Source organism: Anolis carolinensis, chromosome 3 (assembly GCF_035594765.1).
Source record: "Anolis carolinensis isolate JA03-04 chromosome 3, rAnoCar3.1.pri, whole genome shotgun sequence".
Classification (NCBI taxonomy): domain Eukaryota; kingdom Metazoa; phylum Chordata; class Lepidosauria; order Squamata; family Dactyloidae; genus Anolis; species Anolis carolinensis.
The window spans coordinates 26,899,509-26,920,222 of record NC_085843.1 but is presented as its reverse complement, the minus strand read 5'-3'; the positions used below and the strand labels follow the sequence as shown (position 1 = coordinate 26,920,222).

At 40.3% G+C, this 20,714-nt stretch overlaps 1 long non-coding RNA gene across 1 annotated transcript; it reads right to left on the bottom strand.

The window, feature by feature from the left end:
• Positions 1 to 3,988: 3,988 nt before the first annotated feature.
• Positions 3,989 to 20,685, bottom strand: LOC134298046 (uncharacterized). The gene is made up of 2 exons (XR_010005027.1): positions 20,354 to 20,685; positions 3,989 to 4,232 (listed from the first exon to the last, which is right to left on the bottom strand). It is a non-coding gene; the product is annotated as an uncharacterized LOC134298046 (long non-coding RNA).
• Positions 20,686 to 20,714: the final 29 nt, after the last annotated feature.

The following is a 20,714-nucleotide window of genomic DNA, read 5'->3' as shown; positions in this document are numbered from 1 at the left end:
AGATAATGACGCCATACCAATAAGATCTGCAATGACAGACTTTTGAGTAAGTTTATACTCAGGTTTGCTTGTATATCTTGATAGCTTCCAATTGTGCATTGCATGCATTCGGGGCTGTTTCTACTTTTACTTTCATATGTCTTAATTATATATTATTGCAGTTGTAGCTTTTGTAATTGTGATGTGTCAGTGAATGTATACAGCTTTTGCCAGGACTGTTCAAGACTCCTTTAAATCTGTTAGCTTTCTTGTTTTGTTTTATTTGGTTCACTATTTTCTTTCTTCTGTATTTCAGCTATCACATGTAGCTGGTACGTAGGATTACTTTTGAATAATTCCCCTTGTTCTTGATATATTTATATTAGCTTGCTTTTGAAGGGGGATGAAGAAGTTTGAACAGTGCAGCTCATATTTTCATCTCAAATATGAAGACATATGTGACTTTGAGTATATGTAAATACAGAGCAGAATTGAAGTGAAATGACTATCTCATTACTTGTTTTAATGCTGCAACGTATTCTAGTACAGTGGTTCTCAATCATTTTAATGCCACGACCCCTTAATACAGTTCCTCATATTGTGGTGACCCCTACCCATAAAATTATTTTCGCTTCTACTTCATAACTGTAATTTTGCTACTTTTATGAATCATAATGTAAATATCTGATATGCAGGATGTATTTTCATTCACTGGACCAAATTTGGTACAAATACACAATACGCACAAATTTGAATATTGGTGGGGCTGGGGGAAATGATTTTGACTTTTGGGAGTTGTAGCTGCTGGGATTTATAGTTAACCTACAATCAAAGAACATTCTGAACTCCATCAACGATGGAATTGAACCACACATGGCACACAGAACTCCCATGATTATCGGAAAATACTGGAAGGGTTTGGTGGTCATTGACTTTGAATCTTGGAGTTGTAGTTCACCTACATCCAGAGAACACTGTGGGCTCTAACAATGATGAATGAATATGTTCAAATGTGAACACTGGTGAAGATTGGGGAAAATAGACCTTGACATTTGGGGGTTGTAGTTTCTGGGATTTATAGTTCACCTACAATCAAAGAGCCCCTTGAACCTCACCAATGATAGAATTGGGCCAAACAGAACCCCCATGGCCAACAGAAATATGTGTTTTCTGATGGTCCTTAGAGACCTCTCTGAAACCCCGCTCGCGACCCCCCCCCCAGGGGTCCTGACCCCCAGGTTGAGAAACGCTATTCTAGTAGGAAGGGCATGCATGGAAATGCATTCTGTATAGTCCCCCATTGCTGGGGGAAATCTACACTATAGAGTTAATGCAGTTTCACACCACTTTAACTGCCATGGCTCACCAATCACTTCCAACATTCTATGTTCTTATCCCTTCCCAAAAGACCAGTTTACCTTATATCATAAACTACAATGAAAACAATACATTCCCATATTTTCTGTAATATAAACAGAACAACATTTTTCCAGATGCCCAGAATATCACACATGCATTCAGTGGTGAGTGCCCACACTTCAGAGATATATGAACCATCCCCATATCTATCCTGTGTCAATTTCCCATGTGTGTGAATACATGCATGCCTCTAAGTCACCAGTCAACTTATGGAATTCTCATTAATTTAATAGGGGTTTAATACTCAGGGCCCTTCCACACAGTCATATAACTCAGAATATCAAGGCAGAAAATCCCACAATATCTGCTTTGAACTGGGTTATCTGAGTCCATACTGTCATATATCCCAGTTCAAAGTAGACAATGTGGAATTTTATTCAGCTGTGTGGAGGTGGTTTGGCATTGCCGTCCTCTGACATATAATCTATAGTATTTGACAATCTTTACTGGTTTTCCATTGAAATGCTAATGAGGCCTGACTCTATGCATCTTCCAAGATCAAAAAGAAGCTGTTGCCTTTGCAGTATTTAGGCCCTTAGCTTCACAATTATGTCATCTGGTACATACCTCAAGCCTTCCACAAACGAGATGACCACACATTCAGAAAGGGCAGATGTTGTAATAATGCGAGATTTAAACTATCCTGATATTTGTTGAAAGTCAGAATATGCCTAGAATATTACATCCAACAAGTTCCTGGCTGTTGGAATGGGGACCCATCACAATCAGTACTGGGTTCGATCAGGAGTGGACAACTGTGATTGGTCTAGGGACCAAATTTTGGTTCATGCTCTGGGCACATATAAATGGCTAAAAATACAAATGCTCCAGAACAACAGGCCTTCTCACATTGTGCAATGAAAACATTACTATTTTATTTTAGCTGCCAAAGTGACATTCTCTGGAATCCTGAGATTTTCGGTTTAGAAAGGGTTACTTAGAACTGTCATCTAAAGAGCTCTAGGGCAGTGGCTAGGTCCACAGATGTTTTTGCCCTTCAACTCCCAGAAATCCTAACAGCTGGTAAACTGGCTGGGATTTCTGGGAGTTGTAGGCCAATAACATCTGGGGACCCCAGGTTGAGAACCACTGCTCTAGGGGCTCACCAAACCACACATCTGGGGATGTAGATTGAGGGTCGCAGAAACAGAATATGTGGCTCTGGGGTCACAGTCTGCCCACTCAAATCGACAAAATGGAAAAAATACAAGACATCTCCTTATGAACCCTAAGACGATAGCATAGACCCCACTTGTGTATAAGAATAAACTTGGATAGTTTTACCCTCTATAGGAGTGAAGGATAGGAGTGGTGGTGAATCCATTCCTCCACGTTGGTGCCACTGGAGACTTCCCAACAATTGTCGGGGTGAGTTGAACATGGACTCTCCAGCGATAGGCCTATGTGACGGGTCAGCTGATGGAAGACCAATGATGTCACATCACATGGTTGTTGCTCACGGATCCCGCATAAATGCTACAGTGCTTGTGGATCCACGGGAACCGACACTCTGATCAGACGCACGTCTAAGTGAAATGGAGCCAACGCACCAGTGAAGCTGACCCTGCCATCAAGTGGGACAAACGCTGAAGAAGAAAAATATAGGCATGAGCTACTACCGGTGGTAATTGGGAAGGATTAATCCCTAAAGTTATTTTGCCCTCAGTTGTGCAGTCCCACACTGCACAAATGTGTGCCTGCTTTGGATGAAGATTATGGTCCATTACGTAGCTCTACCAAAAGTATACTTATAATTAGTAATATGCTTATCAGCCAAGTCAATTTGTATTCTTGGACTTCCGCACATTTCCAACATATATGAATGTTTGGAGGGTAGGGTGGGCCAATCCATATTGATTTTTAAAGTACTATTTTAGGTTTTATTCCTAAGAATTGATTCCAGCAGTCATTTTATGATATAAATTAAGACAGCTAAGTAATATCCATACAAGTGGGCCCTCTTTAAGAGAAATGAGCTCTAATGCTTTATTTTGATTAAATACGGCAAATACATTGCTTTACACTTTGTATGGAGAAATCTATTAGATGCTTTATAAATTGCACATAACAGAGAAATGCCATTAATTCTTGAAAGCTTTCCTGATTAATATACGTTGTACTCTGGTCACAAGCATGCCATTATTTCACTGAAATCTGAACAACTTATTTTATCTTCGAACTTGGTTCTAGTCCTATCCTGTTCTAGAAATAGACATGGTGCTGGACCTTCCTTCCTTCCTTCCTTCCTTCCTTCCTTCCTTCCTTCCTTCCTTCCTTCCTTCCTTCCTTCCTTCCTTCCTCCCTCCCTCCCTCCCTCCACCTTTCTACAGAAATTATACTCAAGGAGGCTGGCAATTTTTAAAATTGACAGCAGGCTAAACCACTAGCTGCAAAAAATCCTGGCAGTTGGCAGTTCAAGCTGGAGTCGGGGTGAGCACCTGCCATCAGCCCTAGCTCTCTGCCCATCTAACAGATCAAAAACAGACATGCGAGTAGATGAATAGGTACTTCTTTAAGGGGGGGAGTAATAAAAGGCACCCTTAAGGACATGCCAATGATTCAATCGGGAGGACATCTAAGGATGACAATATTAATAATAATAATATACTTTATTTATATTCTGCTCTATCTCAGGGCAGATTACAGAACACATATATGGCAAACATTCAATGCCGTTATACAGTTAACAAGGACAGACAATACATAAACAAAGGTAAAGGCTTTTCCCATCTTTTCCATTTCTGGCATTTGGAGGCTGTGCTCAACTTCAGCCACGGGGGGTGCTGTCGCTCTGTCTTCACCTGGATTCACCTTTCTGTTCCCATCCCCGAACACTAGTTTTAGGGGAAAGAGAAAAAGAGATTACTTCTGCTAATCCAGAAAATGTGTCATATTTCTTGTCATACCTCTTCCTTCCATGCTTCTTGAAGGAATTAAGTTCCCCATTTCCCAGCTGTGATATGATTGATCAAACAGTGCACTTCTGATGTCTTTGTCTTTCTTTGAGTTCACCAATTTACATTATCATATCATGTGGTTTCTCCTGCCACAGATTTCATACAAGAATCTTCAGTGGAATCTGGCTCAGAGTTTTAAATTAGAAGAACTTTTGTTTCTCCAGTAAATTAACAAAAATGCCAAGTGCTATTTCTACTTTATTTTATGGATCTATATGAGAATCGCACCTGTCTTTCCAAAGTGGTTTGCAAAGAATGTAAATGCACCTTAGGACAAGTAGATATTCCCTCATTTGTTATTGGTCACAACAGGAAAAGTATAGGACTCTTTCCCCATTCTGGGCAACTGTGGTTCTCATGATGATATTCACCTGCAAATCCACCATTAGCTGTATTTGGATGAGATTTTCAGCCCACAATATTGGAAATACTGGGTGTTTCCTATAACTGTCTTAAATCTATGTTTAAACAAAGCTCAGAAAAGTTACTATTTTGTGTGTACCCCCCAGCTGAATAAAATCCCACATTATCTGCTTTGAACTGGAATATATGGCAGTGTGGACTCAGATAACCCAGTTCAAAGCAGATATTGTGGGATTTTCTGCCGTGATGTTCTGGGTTATATGGCTGTGTGAAAGGGTCCCCAGAAGTCCCCAATCAGCACAGACTCCAAAAATATACTCCAAAATATACTCCAAAAAGTAACTTTTGAGGTGTTATGCTATAGTATCTTGAATAGAGCCATATAATAGGAGGCTGTTTAAGACCTCTCCTGAGTGATGGACTTTGCTTATCAATATTGCCACCAGTTAAACAGAAGTGAAATTTAAAGTTGTAATTAAAGCTCCCGTTGATTGAATACACCACTTAACCACTCAGGCGTTGGCTGTTATCAACATCTGAATGGAGAAAGTGCGGCAAACTCCAAATGCAGTGGGGTTTCATTTTAGTGCCAATTCTTTGCCATTTAGTACAGTAAATCCACCAGCTTGTCATCTGTAATAGATAGCATATTGTAATAGACTGAGATTGGTATCTAGCATATCCATTTTATGTAAGAAACTAATGCAGAGTTATGGCTCAGCACATCATCAAGTCTCACTTTCACTCCACTAAAGCATGTACCAAACACAAGCTAAGCTGAAGGTCAGTTCAGCAACTTTTACCTGGTTTGATCCTGCTTGCCTCAGCACTGTAATACGGAATACGTTTGGCAACACGGAGCAAGCAATGTTTATCACATTATATAGAACCTCAGCGCTATATTTAGTACTGTAATCATCCAAATGCAGTTGAATTTGTAGGCTACGTAACATGGGTAACATTTTTCTTTCCTGTAAAGCTCCCTTCAGCACATTATCTTTACTTGGCACCTTTCTTGCTAGCTTTTTTTTTTTTTTAATTCCCAGTAACTTTTCTGAAATTCAAGGATTATCCTACAGCTTTGAGGCATTTTCTTCACGCTGTATTCCCACATTGCAGTGCACGTGCATGCATGCTTAAGAGAGAGAGGGAGAGGGAGATATGAATGAACATGGCTAGCTGTACCATTCAGTAGAATTGGGCTACTGGCTCGGTTTGTAGATACAGTAGAGTCTCACTTATCCAAGCTAAACGGGCCGGCAGAACCTTGGAAAAGTGAATATCTTGGATAATAAGGAGGGATTAAGGAAAAGCCTATTAAACATCAAATTAGGTTATGATTTTACAAATTAAGCACCAAAACATCATGTTATACAACAAATTTGACAGAAAAAGTAGTTCAATTTGCAGTAATGTTATGTTGTAATTACTGTATTTACGAATTTAGCACCAAAATATCATGATATATTGAAAACATTGACTACAAAAATGCCTTGGATAATCCAGAACCTTGGATAAGCAAGTCTTGGATAAGTGAGACTCTACTGTTCTGGAAAGTGGAGTAAAAATTCAGCTGCCAGTCCAGGTGATCCTTGTACATGGAATGGAAAGAGGACATTACATTGTAATTTGTTTCAGTTTAGAAAAAGGTTTTGAGGCAGGGCTGCATCTGGGTTAAATAAAAAGAAGATTTTTAAAAAATGCCCCTCTCTATTAACTAATAAAATTGGCCAGTGGGGGACTGGCATCATGACTGGTTATGATTGTGAATGTGTCATTGGACCAGGGGCGTTTTCCATCTAATCTTAAACAGGGATTGGTGAAAGAAATCAGACTAGTGTCCACACTGACTTCCTTCAGGAAAGATCTGAAAACCTGGTTTTTTCAAAACACTTTTAATTAAGAAGAACATCAGATTGAACCCCTTCTACTATTTACCCCAACACTTTGCACCTTATTGCTGTACCATCCCATTAGAAGTTCTAATGCATTGCACCTTGTGAACCTTATTCCTCGCCCTTAGTCTGAACATTGAACACCAATTATACCGTTCCGGGGCATTGAATCATGTTTTAATTGTTTTAAATTGTTGTTGTTCGTATTTTGATGTATTTATTGTTTTGTTTGGATTGTTTTTATTGTTGTATTTTATACTGTTCAGGCATGGTCCCTTTGTAAGCCGCCCCGAGTCCCCTAGGGGAGATGGGGCAGGATATAAGAATAAATTATTATTATTATTATTATTATTATTGTTATTATTATTATTGAGCCCCCAGATGGCGTAGTGGACTAAGTGACTTGAAGGTTGGGTTGCTGACCTGAAAGCTGCCAGGTTCGAATCCCACCTGAGGAGAGTGCGGATGAGCTCCCTCTATCAGCTCCAGCTCCATGCGGGGACATGAGAGAAGCCTCCCACAAGGATGGTAAAAACATCAAAACATCTGGGCATCCCCTGGGCAACGTCCTTGCAGACGGCCAATTCTCTCACTCCAGAAGCAACTCAAGTTACTCCTGACACGGAAAAAAAAATATTGTTATTGGGACAATTTCGTTCAATGGTAAAAGAGGAGCTGTAGGTCTCTTTAGCGACAGCATGCCAGGGTAACATGGAAAGATATAAGATTAACAATCTGGCTGCCACCTGTTGTACTATTTGAAGCTTCCAAACAGTCTTCAGAGGCAACCCCATGTAGAGTGCATTGCAGTAGTCTATGCCAGATGTAACCAGAGTGTGGACCACCGTGGCCAAGTTTGACTTCCCAAGTTATGGGCGCACTATAGATACAAGGACCTATATTTTGAAATAAATGTTTTGAAATGTCTTCATACTTTTAGTGATGCTTTACAAGCTTTCAACTTCAAATCAACATTGTTAAACCTTTGTCATGAGCTGCTTGGGACAGATGTAAATTAACACAGCAGTCTCCCCCAGCTATGAGACCTTGAGATGATGTAGCCCAACTGATATGGATAGCAGTGAGCTGTATGGCTAGAAAAAGTACTCTCTACTGAGGCTCCTTCTACACAGCTGTGTAAAATCCACATTGAACTGGATTATATGGAAGTGTGGACTCAGATAATCCAGTTCAAAGCAGATATTGTGGATTATGTGCCTTGATATTCTGGGTTATATACCCCGAGGGCCCTTCCACACAGCTATATAACCCAGAATATCAAGGCAGAATATCCCACAATATCTACTTAGAACTGGTTTATCAGAGTCCACACTGCCATATATTCCAGGTCAAAGCAGAAAATGTGAGATTTTATTCAGATGTGGAAGGAGCATGAGTCACACCATTTATCAACTCTGACTAGCAGCTGTCCTCAAGAATTTAACTCAAGATTTTTTTCTTAGCTTAACAGTGGAGCTCCCTAGTATTATCTACTGGTTTCCTATTTAGATATTAACCAACTGGCCTCAGCTTCAGTTGCGTTTGGGAGGATTAAATTTTGATGAAGATTCCCCAATAACAACTGATTTTCTCTGCCATATTGCCTCTGAACTGGCAGGTTGCATGTTTCTCATGACTGGTAGCCAAAAATATACTCAGGACCCTTACATACAACCATATCACCGAGAATATCAAGGCAGATAATCCACAATATCTGCTTTGAACTGGGTTATCTGAGTCCACACTGCCATATAATCCAGTCCAATGTGGATTTTATACAGCTGTGTGGAAGGGACCTTATTCTCCATGAAAAGAGTCCCCAGATTATCTTGGATTTCCTATCTCATGGTCCTCTACCATTCACAAGCAAAAGATATAGGAATCATAGTTCACAATGAAAGTGTCTAGATCACTATTCATTGGAATGTTTTCCTCCATCATAATGGAAGCATTCAGATTTCTCTTCTGTTCCTTCTCTCCCGCTGCATTGTCAGTAATGGAACTATGACCAAAGGGTTGTTCCAGCTTATGTGGTCTATTCTTTGATTTACCACCTTCCCGCAAAGCTTTCATTTCGGTAACAGGCTTGAATTCAGAAATGAAAAGAGCTGGAAGCCATCCATCTCTGTTGAAAATGTTGCCTTTCATCTCATCACAGTCCCTTTCCTCTCCTCCTTATCATCTTTTACATCTGAAATCTTTGAGGGACCTGCCAACAGGCTGCCTCATCAGCAACCTCTGAATCCAGCATGTAACCCTGGAATTCATTATACTCAATATTATTTCTGACCTGACATAAAGAGAAGCATGTTAAAAAGGATATCCCAGACATACACTTTGCTCCAAAACCTCAGAAGCCTTTGTGTCTGTCCATCTGGCACACTATCTCTTAGTCATCAGCACTTTTGTGAACAACAGGTATTTCTCTGATCTTCGTTAACAGCGCGTCCCTGTCCCAGCCATACTGGAGGAATTAGCTGACTGTAGTCATGGGGCAGTGACAGTTTTGTGGCATGCTGAGAGTCCAACCCTGTCATATGTTGCAGTTTTCCAAGCACATTGAGCTTGGATTATCAACATAAGGAAAGCTGGTAGCTCTGCTTAGAAAATACAGCAGTGAAGGTGTTAATTGAAGCTTGTATTAGGAATATATTCATAACCTGGATTATGATACCAATATGGTTAGATATTGGTGCAGAGTAGCAAAAACGCAGAAGACTAGGGGTTTATGTGAGCAGAGGTGAGAAAAAAAGCAAAATAGCCAGCCTCCCTTTCCTTTTAAAAGAGTCATGCGCATAAAAAAAGCATCAGAGACATCAAAAGTAAAATAGGAAAAATATGTTTACTCACAATCTTGTATGATCATGGTCATACAGGTAAAAACATCTTTGTTCCAAAAGAATACAGTTCAGGATACTACATATCTCTTAACAAATAAGTAACATCAGCAGCATGGTAGGATCAAGAAACAGGAAGAGCATGAAGAGCCAAGGAGAGCCAAAGAGAGAGAACAAAAGAAAGTCTCTCCTTTTATTCCCCAAATTCTAAAGGCATATGTTGCTTCCTGTAAGTCTCCAGGAAGTATACTCCCATTTCCCCACATCACATGCAAAACCCCAAAATGGTGCCATCAACTCTGGAATGCAGCTTTGGCTTCAGGTTACTAAGCAACAAACAAAACTAACTTCATAAACTATCCCACATTGAAAATGCATGCATGATTGCTTAGATAACCCAACAACTTGTAAGAGAAATCTAGAATTTTGCGTCTTTTGAGCAGGTCTGTTCACAGCCCTTACAGAGCTGTAGATTTTGGGGGGTAATGGTGGGAGGAGTATGGCTCCAAAACTCTCCAATGCCTATGTTGGTGTGCATGGATCCCAGAATGGGGTGGGTTTGAGTTCCCTCAAAACTAGGCAGGAGAAAGGGTTGAGTTCTCCTCTAAAACAATCTGGCCAAATAGAGCTCCTTCAGAAATGATTGATTATACAATGATGAGAATTGCAGAAAAGAATCAAACACTGAGAAATATTAATGCAGCGATTGTTGTTGCCTATAACAATATAGGTTGTCTGCAATTTAACATATGGAGGGCACCTCTAAGTACACATTGTGCTTATACGTCTTTATATTCAAGAATATTTCAATGAAATGTCAAGTAGCCATTATGGTAAGCAGACAATTAATGGCCTATTCATGATCTTGACCTCTCATACTTTAAAAAACAGTTCTGGGATTCTTGTTGGTAGGATTGTCGACCGGAAGGTTGGCAGTTTGAGCCTCAGATCGGTGTGAGCTCTCATCATCAGCCCTAGTTTCTGCTTACCTAGCAGTTAGAAAACAGCCATGTGAGTAGATAAATAGGTACTACTTTGGCGGGGAGGTAAAACGCACCCCTGAAAAACATGCTGGCAATTTGATCAGGAAAGTGTCCATGGAAAACTGGCTCCTTGGCCTGGGAAATGAAACAACAGCACCTCCCCATGGCCAAGACAAGCACAGCTTCCAGATGCCAGAGATGAAAAAAAGTGGGAAACCTTGCCTATGTTTATGTACTGTCTGTCTTTGTTGTTAATTGTGTAATGGCAATGTTTTCCATGTATGTTTCTGTAATTTGCTCTGAGACTCCCTGGGGAGATAGAATGGAATATAAAGTCTATTATTGCTATCATCATCATCATCATCATCATCATCATCATCATCATCATCATCATCATCCTGGGAACTGCAGTCCCAAAAGGAACTTTACCAGGATATGATGTGCTCACCACAAAGGCCAGAAGAACCAATCAAGTTGAGGGCAAGAAAATGCCAGGGAATAAAGTTAATGGGGAACAACAAGAGGGAAAGGGCTATTACCTTTAGGCAGAGCCAGCCCTACCATTATTGGGAGTGACAGGGTTGTCTCGGGCAGCAGATTTACTATGTTATGAAAAGGTAGCAAAATAACTTTGGAAAAATCTTGAGAGAGCTCTGAACCAACAAGAAGTGGAGTTATTCCCTCCCCTAAGTATTTGAGCATTAGATCCAAATCCAAATACCGTTTATGTTAAATTTTGTTTGCACAATGCAATTTTACTGTTGAAATACAGACGAGAATCTAAACTGCTACTCTGTGTGTTTTCCTAACGGAGGGATTTCTTCTTCAGATACAAGATATAGGCTATTATTGTATCTGGGGTTTTCTTTTTTCTTCTTCCTTCCCTTCCCTTTTAACAGAGGCGTCTTCTATTGTAAATAGCAATTCTGGTTCAAGACAATCAAACAGGGATTTGGGGAAAACTAGATTACACTGTGAGCCAAATGGGGGGGGGGGGGGAGTATAGGGTACATGAGCAATATCGAGGCGCCTGAAAGAAATTTTGCTGATAGTTTCATTGAATGCCACAGAGAAGCACCCAAACAAAAAGAAATTCAGAGGACTCCAAGATAAATTAAAGGACTAAGATATTGCTTCTGGGAACCAGGTTAAATATATTCATATAGCAATAAGTCCAATGTAAGTATTTGAAAAGTAGAGTTAATTACATTTCCTCGTAGAACTGTGTTTTGAGCTACTGCTGAAACGAATATGCCTTCCAGCATTTCACAGACTTGGAAATATGTGATCAAGCAACATTAGTGTGTGGTCAAGATGGCAAAAAATTATGAATGCAGAAGAAAACATAAGCTAGGAGAGGCTAATGCAGTTTTCTTCTGTTTGAGCCTACTGGGAAGGATAAAGTTCTGCCTCTCCTCTCTTCTCACTCTCCCTGAGTTAGTCCTTTTGCACTTTAAATTCAGTTTGCACAAAGTGAAGTAAGGTGAGGTCCAAGACGGAAAAGGGAAGGAAGAGAGAGAAGGAAACATTTAAAGCAATTTAAAATTCAGTCAATAAAATAATGGGTTGCTGTGAGTTTTCCGGGCTGTATGGTCATGTTCCAGAAGCATTCTCTCCTGATGTTTCGCCCACTTCTATGGCAGGCATCCATTGAGGGATCTGTTGGAAACTAGGCAAGTGAGGATGATATATATGTGGAAGGTCCAGGATGGGAGAAAGAACTCTTGTTTGCGTGAGGCAGGTGTGAATGTTGCAGTTGGCCACTTTGAATAGCCTTGCAGATTCAATACCCGGATGGTTGCTGCCTGGGAGAATCCTTTGTTGGGAGGTGTTAGCTGGCTCTGACTGATTCTTGTCTGGAATTCCCTGCTTTTGGGGTGGTGTTCTTTATTTACTGTCCTGATTTTAGAGTTTTAATACTGATAGTCAGATTTCAGTCATTTTTATGGTTTTTTCCTTTCTGTTGAAATTGTCCACATGTTTGTGGATCTCAGTGGCTTCTCTGTGTAGTCTGACATGGTGGTTGTTAGAGTGGCCCAGGATTTCTGTATTCTCAAATAATATGCTGTGTCCAGGTTAGTTCATCACATGCTCTGCTAAGGCTGATGTCTCAGGCTGAATTAGTCTGCAGTGCCTTTCATGTTCCTTGATTCATGTTTAGGCAATGCTGCATTTGGTGGTCCGAAACGTCAGGAGAGAATGCTCCTGGAACATGGCCATACAACCTGAAAACCTCACAGCAACCCAGTGATTCCGGCCGTAAAAGCCTTCGACAACACAATAAAAGAATAATTGGAACTGTCTCTGCCAAATTCGTAGTTAGAGGTCATGAACTAGGGATTGATGGACTTGCCTATTTTAATGTGTTTGATTTCAAAATATCCATCAATATTGCATTTTGTATGCCTTTTATTGCAAATGCACATTTGTGTGCATTTTAACCTTAAAAAGATAGATCTTTCTATGTATTTAGTGACAGCTTTTTGAACTGAGAGCCTCACTGCATTAAAGAACTGCATTGCATTATGCAGAGAAAAGCAAAATTCAAAAGATAACTTCCTTCTGATCTGATTCTAAGCAGGAATCATATTTGCTTGCTTAAAAATGCTCATCAAACGAAGTCCTTGAGTAACCTTTACTGTAACATAAAGCCTATTGATGCCTCAGAAGGCAAAAGTGTTGATTTGCATATCTGTCTGGACCTCATTTTGTGACCTTGGAGGGTTTCCATCTTTTCCTCTCTTGGTTTGCAATCTCTTCTAAATCTTTTGACTTCAGCTCTTAGACCCAAATCCACTTCTTAACCCAAATTAGAGACTAATTGAATAAAAGAAACCTGTGTAAATATTAACTTAACATGTTGACACAGGCTCCTTCTATACTGCCACATAATACAGATTATCAGGACTGCTGATTGAAACGTTGGTGGTTTGAATCCGGGGAGCAATGTGAGCTCCCATCTCTCAGCTACAGCTTCTCATGTGGGAACATGAGAGAAGCCTCCCACAAGAGGGTAAAACATCTGGGCGTCCCCTTGTGATCGAGGTGACCACCCCCCCCCCCCCCAGGACTTTGTAAAAGATAGTTCAAAAATCAAGACTTTATGTTCTATATTCCATATATTTATAGTAGAAGGTGATTGAGACTTTTTACTGGAGTTTACTGTGACTCTCTGCACAAAAGGTGTTTGACCTTTTAGCCTGAGGCAAGAGATAACAACTTCATGAATTGTAAAATCATGCTGCTAAAACTCCACTTTTATGGATTTCCATGCTGGGTTCTCCAGATGTTATGAACTTCGTTCTTATCAAATATTTTCAATTGTTTATACCATTTATGATTCCCCTTTATGCAATGTAACTCGCTTTTATGGATTCTCCCTTATTTCCATGAAATCTATCTATCTGCCTATATGTATTTGTACTCTTTGGGATCCCCGGAAAATATGTATTTTTCCCAGCATGGTTCATATTCCAACTTTATTTTATTTTTCATTTTATTTCATATAATTGTCAAGTCATGAAATCAAATAGGAAATATTTTGAACTCAACCTGAACCCCAGAACCTATCCCATTTCCTATGACCCCGGCTTCCCTTCCCAAAAACAAAAGGATAATCTGCCCCCGCTAAACCCAATCAAATTCAGATTGCATGGACAATATAGGGCTTGAGTCGCCGAATTCGGAGTGTTGACCTAAAGGTGATTCGCCCCTAGGCAAACATTGTCATATCTCACCCAAAGGAAAATCCAGGACACCTCAGGAAGGCGCCCTGCGGAGCCTGTCAATATGGCTCATCACCACCCATCTTTGCTTCCACCTCTGACACCCCAAGGCATATCTAAAATCTGTATACGTGACAGAAACCCGGACACCTTTGATTGCTGCCATTAATCACCCTTTAGAAATCGGTCTAGCAGGACTTAATCCGACAGTTCCTGCCCTGTCACCTCATTGTTTCAATAACTCCCGCCTTCTCTTTCCTGATTGGCCCGAGTAGAGACAAAAGGCAGCTTCCTATTGGGCCAACGGAGCAAGGCGGGAAACGAAAGCCCGCCTCGTTCAACCTTCTAGCCTATCAACGATCAGATGGGCGGGGGAGCAGGGCGGGAAATTCAAAGGGCTGTCAGACTGAAATTTTGTATAAATATGGCTTTATTTTGATTGTATGGTACCCTAGTAGACCGAATGATCGCTACTAGAGTCCTCTTCAGCTGAATTGCTCAATAAAGACTCCTTGGCGGATTTTCCTTCAACTTTGGCGGACCTTCTTCATTTCGGCTTCAGGTTGTATTGCGGCTCATATTTTCCTATTGGCTCCGCCAAGGTCCGTTCTCTCAGGACCGGATCGGGTCTCTCCTCAAGGGCCCCGATCCCCTAAAACGCGGTCGACAACACCCTGAGCAATGTCTTTGCAGACGGCCAATTTTCTCACACCAGAAGTGACTTGCAGTTTCTCAAGTCGCTCCTGATAGACATACACACAAATCAAAGCAGATAATCCACATTATCTGCTTTGAACTGGATTATCTGAGTCTATACTGCCATATAATCCAGTTTGAAGCAGATACTCTGGATTTTATATCACAGTGTAGAAGGGGTCTTTGAAACGGTCCCAGGTGCTTGTTCCAATCTCTCTCTTTTTAGACAACATACAGGGCACTCCCATACAGCCATATAACCCAGAGTATCAAAGCAAATAATCCATAACATCTGCTTTGAATTGGATTATCTTGAGTCCACACTTCCATATATTCCAGTTCAATGTGGATTATATACAGCTGTATGGATGAGTCCCTGGAGTTTGTTGTAAATTCCAGACTATTATCCTGTGGCTTTAAGGCAGTCTGGACACTTAGATTGGATGTGACATCAGTGTTATCACCTTTGCTCTGTACTCTTCAGTATAGGGAAAGGCGATGGATTGTGGCTACATTGCCACCACTCTTAGCACATGAGCAAACTTGGGCCCTCCAGGTGTTTTGGACTTGAACTCCCACAATACCGGCTGTTAGGAATTGTCGAAATTGAAGTCCAGAACACCTGGAGGGCCCAAGTTTGCCAATGCCTGCTGTATGTAATGGATCTTGCTTCTCTTACAAGGTTGGTAAGTGGCCCACCTTGCAGGACTGGTTTGTAGCCATTTTGTAAGCAGGGCTGGTGGTGCAGCCATTTTGCAGACCTCCCCCTTGCTCGGCCATTACCATAGATGCAGTCTGATTGGCTGAATGCACATGAAAAGTTGCTTAGCAACTGGAGAAGGGTGGAACCAAAGTGACAGTTAAAGTCAGGGAGCCAGGGAATTCTTTTTCAGTTAGAGTTTGGAATTCAGACAGTTAGCAGTTGGGGGTTTGGAAATCAGTCTGTTAGAAGTGGAGGTTTGGAAGTCAGTCAGTTGGGAACCGTCTTTTAAAAAGGAAGCCTCTTTGAGGAAATATAGTTAAAGTTTTCAGGAAATGAAGGGCTGAGAACTACATCTGTGAACTCTATAGTCTAGAGAGTTGCTATTTAAATCCCAGGAAAAGTGGATTTAAAAGTAAATTGTCCTGTTTGTGTTTCCTTGGTGAAGGAACATATTTACACAGAAACCAACTTATGTGAACATCCTTTGAAGAGAAAACCATAAGCCTTTAATGAAACCGTTAAGCATCTTTTCTGTTCAATTTTAATGAAACCATCACACATATTTACTGTTCAAACTACAAATAAACAACAATTTCTTGTTTCTCCTCACATAAAGTGTCACATCTCTCTCTCTCTCTCAATATCCTAAGAAGCTCTTGAATAGAGTATTGGTGGCAGCATTTGATAGAGGTAGCGAGTTTGAATCCTGTACGTATTTGGTGGCAGCAGAAATAAAAGCCTTGGCAATGCTTGCAATTTGGGAAATCCTCTCCATTACATATTGTTGAACCCCCCCCCCCCTGTGATCGAGGTGACCCCCCCCCCCAGGACTTTGTAAAAGATAGTTCAAAAATCAAGACTTTATGTTCTATATTCCATATATTTATAGTAGAAGGTGGTTGAGACTTTTTACTGGAGTTTACTGTGACTCTCTGCACAAAAGGTGTTTGACCTTTTAGCCTGAGGCAAGAGATAACAACTTCATGAATTGTAAAATCATGCTGCTAAAACTCCACTTTTATGGATTTCCACGCTGGGTTCTCCAGATGTTATGAACTTCGTTCTTATCAAATATTTTCAATTGTTTATACCATTTATGATTCCCCTTTATGCAATGTAACTCGCTTTTATGGATTCTCCCTTATTTCCATGAAATCTATCTATCTGCCTATATGTATTTGTACTCTTTGGGATCCCCGGAAAATATGTATTTTTCCCAGCATGGTTCATATTCCAACTTTATTTTATTTTTCATTTTATTTCATATAATTGTCAAGTCATGAAATCAAATAGGAAATATTTTGAACTCAACCTGAACCCCAGAACTTATCCCATTTCCTATGACCCAGGCTTCCCTTCCCAAAAACAAAAGGATAATCTGCCCCCGCTAAACCCAATCAAATTCAGATTGCATGGACAATATAGGGCTTGAGTCGCCGAATTCGGAGTGTTGACCTAAAGGTGATTCGCCCCTAGGCAAACATTGTCATATCTCACCCAAAGGAAAATCCAGGACACCTCAGGAAGGCGCCCTGTGGAGCCTGTCAATATGGCTCATCACCACCCATCTTTGCTTCCACCTCTGACACCCCAAGGCATATCTAAAATCTGTATACGTGACAGAAACCCGGACACCTTTGATTGCTGCCATTAATCACCCTTTAGAAATCGGTCTAGCAGGACTTAATCCGACAGTTCCTGCCCTGTCACCTCATTGTTTCAATAACTCCCGCCTTCTCTTTCCTGATTGGCCCGAGTAGAGACAAAAGGCAGCTTCCTATTGGGCCAACGGAGCAAGGCGGGAAACGAAAGCCCGCCTCGTTCAACCTTCTAGCCTATCAACGATCAGATGGGCGGGGGAGCAGGGCGGGAAATTCAAAGGGCTGTCAGACTGAAATTTTGTATAAATATGGCTTTATTTTGATTGTATGGTACCCTAGTAGACCGAATGATCGCTACTAGAGTCCTCTTCAGCTGAATTGCTCAATAAAGACTCCTTGGCGGATTTTCCTTCAACTTTGGCGGACCTTCTTCATTTCGGCTTCAGGTTGTATTGCGGCTCATATTTTCCTATTGGCTCCGCCAAGGTCTGTTCTCTCAGGACCGGATTGGGTCTCTCCTCAAGGGCCCCGATCCCCTAAAACGCGGTCGACAACACCCCCATCCTCCATACTGTACAATGTCAAAATGGGATATCTGCATGACCAGGAAGAAGGGGAGGGTTGCCTTATTTCCATTAAAATGTTTGTGAGTGGAAAATTTTCCATTATATGCAATGCAATTCAGATTAAGGAACAAGTGATTTGTTTTGAAAAGCAGGAGTAAATAGATCCATACACCTTATTATTGTAGCATTAATCAATTGATTTCCAATCAGAAACTGTACTATTGGTTCATTGATTATATTGTCTCTAGGATGTCCAAAAACTAGGATTGGGTTTCCTGTTAAGCACATAACTGTTACTTAAAAATTCCTTGACCCACTTACAAGCAGGAATATTAATATGAAGGGACTTGGGGGTTAGAGAAGGATGCAATTATGTTGAAGAAAAAAAACCAAAGAGAGCAGAAGCCTAAGACAAAACAATGAGAGAATTGTGTCAGCTCAGCAGTTGGAAGATGCCAACTGACTGTATGGGATTGAAAATAGAAAAGCATTGTATACAACTAGAAAAATTGATCAAAAACTGGGTAAAAAACAATAAAAATGAAAGTAAATTTAATCAATTTGAACAATTAATAAAATATGAAAAAGATAGAGGAACATAAAAAATTGAAAGGAATAACCAGTAAAATATATAAGATATTAAATGAAATCAGTGAAGGAAAAATAAAAAATAACAATCTCAAGAAGATTTGGGAGGAGGATTTAGGGACGAAAATAAATGAAATGGAGTGGTCACAGTTATGGAAACAGAGACATTGGAAAAAGTTATTGGTACGGGTTAAAGAAAATTATAAGTTGATATGGAAATGGTATTTAACACCAATAAAAATAGTAAATAGTAAACAAAAATTATTCAAAATATTGTTGGAGAGGATGCCAAGAAATGAGCACACACATATATGTGGTGGCAATGGAAATATGTAAGTGATCTTTGGGGAAAGGTATTTAAAGAGTGAGAGGATGTAATGAATATTAAGATAGAAAGAAGTCCTAGTATTGCTTTATTATCTTTATATAACAATAAACAGTTGAAAAAAGAGGAAAAAAGATGCGATATCAAATTTATTAACAATTGCAAGACTGCTGATAGCAAGGAACTAGAAAAGGGAAATAAATATACAAATATAAGAGTGGTATAAGGAAGTATGGAAATTGGCAAAAATGATAAGTTGACATGTAAATTAAATGTTAAAAGAGGGATATGGAAACAAAATGATTTCGATGATGTATGGAGAAAATTTATTGAAAGAGGATTTAAGAAGAAGGATGGAAAATTACCTCCACAAGAGGAAATGAAATTTTGGACAAATGATGTATAAAAGAAATGGTTCGGAGGGAGGGGGGCACAGTGGTATGGGATTATATATATCTATATATATAAAAGAGTGATGGCATCAGGGCAGCGGACAAAACAACAAAACTACAGGCCCCCAACCTCGAAATTTGACAACACAACCCATCATTCACGGCTTTAGGTTGATACAACAAAAAGAAAAGAAAAATAAAGTCCTAATTACAGGGAGAGGAATAATAGTTTTTATCCAATTGCTGCCAGTTTGAAGGCTAAGCTCCGCCCACTTGGTCTCCTAGCAACCTACTCAGCCCAGGGGACAGGCACAGTTAGGCCTCACTTAGGCCTCTTCCACAGATTATCTGATTTGAACTGGATTATATGGCAGTGTAGACTCAAGGCCCTTCCACACAGCTATATAACCCATTTATAATCTTATATTATCTGCTTTGAACTGGATTATCTTGACTCCACACTGCCATATAATCCACTTCAGTGTGCATACTAAACATAAAGACAACCATACAACAGACATTCAATACCACCACTACCTCAACAATTTCTCACCAACACTACCAGACAATGCCACAGCAACGCGTGGTGTGTGTGTGTGTGTGTGTGTGTGTATGCATTTCTAATATACTTTTTATATACACTAGGAGCCTTTAATTTGGCTGGGGTAAATGGGTGTGTGATAGTATGCAACTGGGAAGGTGGAGGTAATAGATTTTTAAAAAATCACCTGCTATTTGAAATGTAACCCAGTGGCGCAGCAGATTAAACCACAGAGCTGCTGAACTTGCTGACCTAAAGGTCGGCAGTTCGAATCCAGGGAGCGGGGTGAGCTCCTGCTGTTCGCCCCAGTTTCTGCCAACCTAGCAGTTTGAAAACATGCAAATGTGAGTAGATCAATAGTTACTACTTCAGCGGGAAGGTAATGGCGCTCCATGCATTCATGCCAGCCACATGACCTTGGAGGCATCTATGGACAATGCCAGCTCTTCGGCTTAGAAATGGAGATGTGCACCAACCCCCAGAGTCGGACATGACTAGACTTAATATCAAGGGGAAACCTTTACCTTTACTAAAGCAATGCTGGGTAGGGGACATTTGCAGTTATGGTCCAGAGAGCAACTTTCCCAATCTCATAATGTTTTCACTTTGGTCTAAAGTCATCAACATTAAGCATAACCTTCCTCAGTGCTTTTGATTTCAATATGAGCTTAATATGCCTCCTGGAATCACTGGAGCTTCAATGTGCTATTTGGGTTTGGTACTATTGACTTGTGAGAAATGATGGGAATTAATTAAAATAGAATTAATTGAATAAAGACTTACCACTGCTGCTGGATTTCTGTGTACGCTCATGTGCACAGTTCCCTCTTTGGCTTCTCAAATCGTATTGGTTCATGGGAGGTGATGTATCTAACCCAGCTTTCATGTCAGGAAAGATTTTGCTGCATCATAGAACACAGTAAGAGCTTAAAGGGAAAGATTAAAGGCAAGCAAACAGTTTGGAGGACAAAGAAGATGCAGCAGTGAAAAGGGCGTTCCTTTCTTCGTAAGTCAACAGATGGGGATGCTTGTAAGGTCAGTGGATAGAGAGATTCTGGTCTCCTGATTTAATGATGATTAACACTGCATGGATTATCATAACACCATGTATGTGTGTGTATGCATTTTCAAGTTGCCATAATCA